Source organism: Salvia splendens, unplaced genomic scaffold, assembly GCF_004379255.2.
Source record: "Salvia splendens isolate huo1 unplaced genomic scaffold, SspV2 ctg267, whole genome shotgun sequence".
Taxonomy (NCBI): Eukaryota; Viridiplantae; Streptophyta; class Magnoliopsida; order Lamiales; family Lamiaceae; genus Salvia; species Salvia splendens.
In genome coordinates this window covers 1-7500 of record NW_024598905.1, presented here as the reverse complement: position 1 = coordinate 7500, position 7500 = coordinate 1, and the positions used below count along the sequence as shown (strand labels likewise).

The window sequence follows — 7500 nt, the reverse complement described above, 5'->3', positions numbered from 1 at the left end:
ATGGCCCGAAAGGGCATTCTCAGTTATAAAAAATGGAAGTGAGGGACGCTAAGAGAAGCAATTCTTTGATTCACTTCGCCTTGAAAAGTCCGTTACAGGAAGTGTTACAAGCGATTGAAGACCGATGTCCGGAAAGGGAATAAGTCTTTCAAGGACCCGGCTTCGTGTACGAGAAAGAGGAGAATCAAGGGCATGCCCGAGCCGAGCCCCCTCTTGATTGGGCCAGAGGAGAGTCACTCTTTCAAGCAAGGATGCTATGACCTCAGACTTGAGATCGATTGAAAGATATAGTTTTGAATGAATCAAATGTCATCCATCCCGCGTTTTGGGGCTGTCATAATGTGACAGTTTCGACTTCCATCGGTCGACTTCTGTCGGATCTGTCTATTCCGTTTAGGGAATGGGCTTATGCCGACCTTTTTGAATATCGGTAAGCTATCCTTAGTCAAGCTCTGGAAGTACTTCCACTCATACATATGAGTTTAGGTTTTTCTTCAAATCTCGTATTGAAGGTGCAAAATCAATGGCAGCTGCTTCTGCTACAGCTACAATGGGTTCCGCCTCTTTGCTTTCTAGTGCAGGAATCCGTAATATCGTGCTGGGACTCTAGCTAAAAGCTAATCCGTTCTCTTGCCCTCATCCAGTTACGAGTTGCTAAGCTACTGAGGAATCTAGCTATGAGCGATCCCGACTCTCGTTACTAAAATCCAGTTCGTGTCTAATCTCTAGTGTTTCGTTCTTGTCTTATTAATCGAATCAGCCGGGGATCAAGAAGACCTTCTTTTCGGTGTGCAGTAATGCAGCTGGAAATAGAATGGCATTTCCCTTGGCTGAACCTCTCTGCCCTACCACCTTCTTTCTGAATATCGAGCTCCCGGTCTGATCTGACGGTTTTTTGCTCTTCTAAGGAAAGTCGGAATGGCAGCTGTGAATTCATTATTTGAATGAACTGTACTCTCGATTCCCTTCCATAATCTGTCTTTCAGTGCGCCAGCTCATTAGCATCTTTATTACGTTCAAGAAGGAGGGAGGTAGACATACTTTCATCTGTACGGACGGTCACGTCGAAAGATTGAATGCTGTGAGATAGCATATCGAGAAAGACCCAACCCGACGGGTCATTCCTTCTCATATCGATTGTTCCGGTCGCTTCCCCGGATCTACTTCTTTGTAATCCAGCCACTTTACAATCTTCATGATTCAACCATCTGCCCTCCTTTCCTCTCTCAAAGGGCGCACGGACTATTCTCTCTTAGCAACTACCCGAAAACCGCTTTCCTTCCTCTCTTGCCGGTGTCAAAGTCAGTGCTCTTTTCTTCTCTTCAGAAACTTAAAGCCACAATAAGGTGAATAACTTCACTTTGATTCCTGCACCTCTTTTGCTCCGTTTCTGATCCGAGAAGGCTGCTAAATTAGAAAGAAGGTATAGATGGGAATGATATTGGTCAAACAAAATGGATGTGTTATGTTAGATTCCGTCAGTGGATGTTTCCAAGTTTTCCTTTCCTTCGCTTTCTCTTAACTGACTCTGAGACTCAATCGTCTGACTTGGATTCGCATACTGGGGTAAAGGTGACCCTATCCTCTTGTTGCCTTAAGGCTTCCTTTAGCTAAGGTTTTTATTCCTCACTCATCAAATCAAGTAGACAGACTTCTAGATGACGTGGCCCTTTCCTGACATCATCACACCCGGTATGGGTATCCGTTTTCAAAAACAAAAAAGAAAGGCAATAGGGGCAGCCTTACTCGTGACCTCTCGCTCCAAGTATGGAGCTCGTACCCTACGGTCGAGCATCAGAAAGAACCTCCCCCTACCTACCTAAAGGGTACGCATCTCCGTAAACTAAACCTTTTAGTCGAGCCACATTCTGTTCATGGACTACTTACTCCATCTGGAAAGGGCTTTCCGCCAGAAGGGAGGTGAAATGCTTTCTTATCACAGTGGATATGACTGCTTTCCTTTCCCAGAACTCTATCCCGTGATCCGCAAAGGCCTCTCTTTACGAAGAGTGCTCACATAAGAGAAATTGTACATGCAATTTCTCTTTATCCCAAGCTGTCACACAATCCTTTTGTTCCACTTCAAAAAGAAAGTTTGATCTTATCTTAGATCGATATCCAGTAGTAGTAGAGTGTAAGGCAGGTTTGGGTATAGCAGGACTTGAACCTGCGACCATTAGGTTAAAAGCCCAATGCTCTACCAACTGAGCTATACACCCAAAAAAAGATGTAGGGGGACGGATTGGTGCGGAAAAGAGGGCGGCCCCTCTTCTTCTCATCATAAGGGGCGTCGGGCTCTAAAGCCGGCCTTACTCAACACGTCACTAAGATAAGAAAGGTTGCTTGTTTCCACTCATTGAGGATTCTATCTACAAAAGAAGGTCAACGGGGGATACTCGACGTTGCTCTCACTGACACCATCTACGAGAAGGTGAGGTCGTCTTTCGCCGCCATACGGTTCGCCTTACAAGACGGATAAGGGGAGGAGCGGTTATCTATGTAATTACGGTCTTTGTTTTGTTGGCCGTTGTTCCGGTCGAGCACTCTCTTTTCTTAAAAAAATTCCGTCTTACCATGACTCCTGACCAACCCGCGAAGGGTTGTGAGGTTGGATCAGGTACGAAGAATGAATCTATATCTGTGTACGGAAGGCCGGCGGCCGCGTGACTGTTCGAGCGTAATGCAGTGGTGGTTGGTTCCGATTCGACAAAGGTAGAATGCCTGGTCGAAGGTCCAGTACAGTAGGTAGCAGGCGTGTTCGTTTTGGCTACCGAGCGAGAACGAGAAATAGGCGATGCACCATCCTTGCTGCTACGTACGTTTTCCTTGACTTGACAGATTCATCCAATTGAATCCACACTCAAAGGAGGACCACCGGGGCTCGACGAAAGAGAAAGTATCAAAGAAACTTCTTGGGGTTAGCAGTGAAAGAAAGAGCCCGGCATTCATTTCTTCATTCATATTCATAGCTGAGTCTACTAAAAGAGGGACCAGTCTCATCGTGGTGATTAGATTAGAGGACACCTCTGATCGTTCACCTCTAATGTGACACGTTCCCTCCCAGTTATATACGGCATCAGTCGGCTAGGGAGCGGGTCCCCTCTTTTCTTCTTTTCTTCTTCCGGGGAGGCAAAGTCGTCCCCTCTACTGATCGAACCCTCAGTTCGGAGGTCTTCGTCAACATGTTACGAGGCTCCAGTCTTCGGCGGGTCACCATTACTTGACTTAGAAAGGCGAACGGCAAGGGAAAGCGCAGTGCGCCTGGTGCGCTTTCTTTTTTCATGATATACCAATCAGAATGGAGGGCCTACCTACGTGATTGATAGAATCACTACATAGGGGGGGCACTTGATGCGGGAGAGGCATGAGTGCAGTTCGATCGTCGCGGTGTATTCGTTTGTAGTGAGTAGGGCCTGCCTCTTTCTCATCAGTTCGCCTCCGCTCTATTGAAAGGTCTCCATTCCTACGGCGGTTTTGGTGACGTCTCGGGCCGGATTGACTAACCTAACCCTTAATTGACGTGACGCCATAGTTGGGTGCTCCGCTTTAGTGTAATTGACGAAGGCTAGGCTAGGTTTGGTACTACCCAAATGAAAAGAGATGGGGGTCGATAGTTGGCAAGGAACTGGATCCCCCCCCCCAAAAAATAAAAGGCCTGCTAGGTGATCGAAATCGCTCAGGTCAGTGAGGACTCATTCACTCACCTACTCCTTATCTATTTAATAGTCTCTTCCATCTACTGAATTCAAAAGGCGACCCGCCGCGCCGGGCTGTAAGATAGAGCTGTTGTACTACTTGACTGGTAAGAAAGAGCTTCCGTAAGAACTGGAATACTCTTGTATGTACGGTAACCCTCTCTTCCGCTACTGGTGGACTGTTGCACAGAAAGGCCGACAGAAGCAAGGTTTCTTAGCGCGCTTTTCAAGCGCTTAGCTTCTGCTAGCGGCAGGCTAAAGGCTATGAAATAGGTTCAGTTGAAAGCCTAAGCCAAGAAGGTACGAACGAAGTGACGGATGAAATTCCTTTTCCCTACCCTAACCTAACCTAAGATCTCCGACTTATGCTCAGTTCTCCTCGGTCGGTCTCGATCGATTACTTTTGGTTAATTTAGTAGGTGTCGATAGCAGCAGAACCCATTCTTTGGTCCATACCACGAAAAAAAAAGTATGCCCTTTATTTCACTAGATAGCTGACGGTCCTGTTATACCGTACAGACGCGTGCTTGTCCAGTTTTTCAGGGATGGCTTCATCAATAACATCTGTCACCGAGAAAGGCTTTTACATGGATGTATGGGAACCAAGGGCTCCATTTAAGTAAGCCCGCAGCATCACTACCAGATCGAAAGTAAAGGTAAGTTTCGGTTCTAGGTAAAGATCCATAAGCACCAGTCCCAGCTCCTTAGCCAACATAGCTAGATCGAGTGTATTCGCTCCCCTCAAGGGAATATGAACTTATGCGCCTACCTTCGCTACTGGGACTGAACTTGATCTATTTTATAAATAAGTTTTCTTAGTGCTTAAACCAAAAAAGATCCTCAAACTCCGCTCCCCAAATTTAGGATTTAGGATGTAGGATGTGCTTTCTCTATTTCCGTGTCCTGCTCCAACTCGATTTTTCAGTGGTTACGAAGAGATTCAACCTTCTTTATGATCCTCAAAGGGTTCGGGTCTTCTTGTCTTGGTTCAACGCGCTACAGATCTGTATATGGGACTGGGGCAGGGGTTCTTCATCTATCAAGAGAGGGTTCCCGGTAATCAAGCTAGAACTCCTTCGGACCCTTGCTTTGTTTTATCTTCGGAAGTCTCTACTCAGACGGAGATGGGTTTTGTTGATCCAGGTCGTACTTTATTGACTCAAGGAAAGTAGGTTTAGAAGGTGACACCTCCGCTAATTGTCAAATTGCGTCTATCGGATAACTACTGTAATCTAATTTCTCAGGTTCCTCAATGCTGGCAAAAGAGCTTTGAGACGGAGTCCTTCCCGCCCCAGGATAGAATGTGAATCAATAATGAATGCGCCTAGGAACTACGATTCTGAAGAGGCTACGTTCCCGGCCTCCCCTCTTTCGGATTAGATTCTAGTGGCTTTCTCTCTTTTTTTCTCGCCCTAGCAGCAGAAGGCTACGCTCCTCGGATTCGTACCTCAGACTTAGAATCTTCGTCCTAAAGTTCTTAGAATTCAGTGGCATGGCTGAGGGGTATCTACTAAATCTTACCTTCTGGATTAAGCCTAGCCGACTATCGCTATCGATGCTTTTGGAGATAAAGTTAGCCCTTAGGTTCAGAATAAGATCCCCTTTTTCCATCTAGACTAAGCCTAGAAAGAGAGTGAGCCGATCAGAACTAGGAGATGATAGGATAGCTATGCTGGCTGAAACGCGCTTCACCTTAAAAGAGATACTTTCTTAAGGTGATCGGTTCATTGGCAACGACAGATAGGCGCGATCAAAACATTGCTAATATGAGACCATCCTCTGCCGGAGGGATCAGTTTGACCAGGGCTCAAATCAGACCATGTAGGGCTTATTCTTTCTAAGAACAGTAATCCCAGGCTGATTAGAAAGCTTACGGACCTGAACCACTGGACCAAGACAAATATATAGACAGTACTATACCGAATCTACTTTTTAGACTTCAACAGAGCCTGGACCACTAGTAGACCACGAGACAAAGAAACGGATTTCACTTCAAGTGAAAAAGAAAAGCCAGTCACTTCGCTCACCAAAAGAGAAAGAACAAGGCGAAAGCATAGCTTGATGAGATCCGGGATGAGGAAAAACCAGTATGACAGAAAGATGCCACCAGCTGTAGAGATTAGAAAAGAACTGTACTTGACCTTCTAGCACGGAACGGAATCACATTCTATTGAGAGAGCAAGATGAGCGGAAAAAAGAGAGTCCCGCCCCATAAAATAAAAAAGGGCGCGCTAGAAGAGCGGGCGAAAAGAAAGAGAATTTTGAAAGGTTGGAATTGTCCTGGTAGGACGTAGATTCCAAAAGATGGGCCGTGAGCCCGGAATCAGAATGGGTGGAATCGGAACTCCCGTCGAGCAAGACTGAGCCTTCACTTCAGCCCTAGGAACAATGCCTTCGGAAGTGGCAGAAAGCAGTGAGAGACCATTCCATATTCTTTTCCTCTTACTCTTTATTCTACGAATCTATTGGACAAAGAATCATCGCATTCCTTATTTCCGGGCTTACTCCTGCCTTTCCTGAAACCAAAGCTGCACACTTACTTACAAAGAATCCTTTCCTCCCTCGCGCTGATTTAATGATTTAAGATAAGAGAGCGGCCGTAGGAGATACAGCCAAAGCCGAATTCCAAACCAGATAGCTCATTTCCTTTCCTCAGCTCAGAGAACTTCACTTGCTTGACAGATTAGAATAAGACTGATTGATTCGTCTTCTTCGGGCAAGTTACAAGACAGAGATGATATTTACCGTTGATTCTATGCACAGTTTCATTCCTTATATTCTATAAATAATTTAAACGGATGCCCGTGTGGTGCAGACTCTATTTGAATGGGGTATTCTTGTTACCCTAGTTGAATTAGGCTCATTCCTTCATCTTACTTACCTGTGCATCTCAACCCCAGACAGGAGATGACTTTGATTACCCGTTCCGCACCTGTATGACTGAATTTCATGCTTCAAAGCAGAGTTGAATCAGGCTTGAAACCCTAGCACCGAACCCTAGAAGTGAACTACTCGAATTCAAAATAGGCTAATGAGTCCGCTGCACACTTTCTATATCCGTACCTAATGCCCCAGGAAATCCAATCATTCGACTGAGAGTTCCGATCCATGTACTGTGCCTCTGAACTAGGACTCCTTACTTGACTTCAGAATGAGATGAGGGATCTAATACAGAATTCCTAGCCATCACAGCTTCCGGCTTCCCTTCCGCACCTGGCTTAGTTCATTTCATTCAAACTAGGCTAACAGAACTAAGTGAAGTCGTTTCATTCTCTTCCCCCCTTGCGTATTGCGTACTTACTTAATAAATGAATGAAACACAGTCTAATGCCTTCCTTCCCCCTCACTCTCCTCGGTCAAGTGCTTAGATAAGTTTTTTAAGTGAATGGTAAGAAAAGGTTTGGTACTCGGCTCATCTTGGTTGAGTTGCTTAGAAAGCTCCCTCCTCTCGTCGGCCAAGCCGCTTCTCCTTCATCTGTCTTTTTCTTTCCGCCTAAAAGAAAAGGGAAGATTAGCCCCTGCCCCTTCTCTAAAAGCTTCTCTGATTCTGTTGACATGAATGAAGCCGTAGTAGGTCAAGAATCGGTTTTTCTAATGAATGAACCGGCCTGAACTGAAAGGGAAGAGTTTGATTTCCAGCCATAGTCATAGCGGGCACTCTTTCTTGCTTCTTGTCTACTCCCATACCTGCTTTCGGTAGGAAGACAAATAGGGGATCAATATCAATCAAGATTGTTCGTGATGCTGCTGCTTGATTTTATGTAATCCGGGGTCAGGCTCAGACTCGGATTCCTAGTCGGAGCTG

At 45.6% G+C, this 7500-nt stretch overlaps 1 non-coding gene across 1 annotated transcript; it reads right to left on the bottom strand.

Moving 5' to 3' along the window:
• Positions 1-2146: 2146 nt before the first annotated feature.
• TRNAK-UUU lies at positions 2147-2219 on the bottom strand. The gene has a single exon. It is a non-coding gene; the product is annotated as a tRNA-Lys (tRNA).
• Between the last annotated feature and the right edge of the window lie 5281 nt (positions 2220-7500).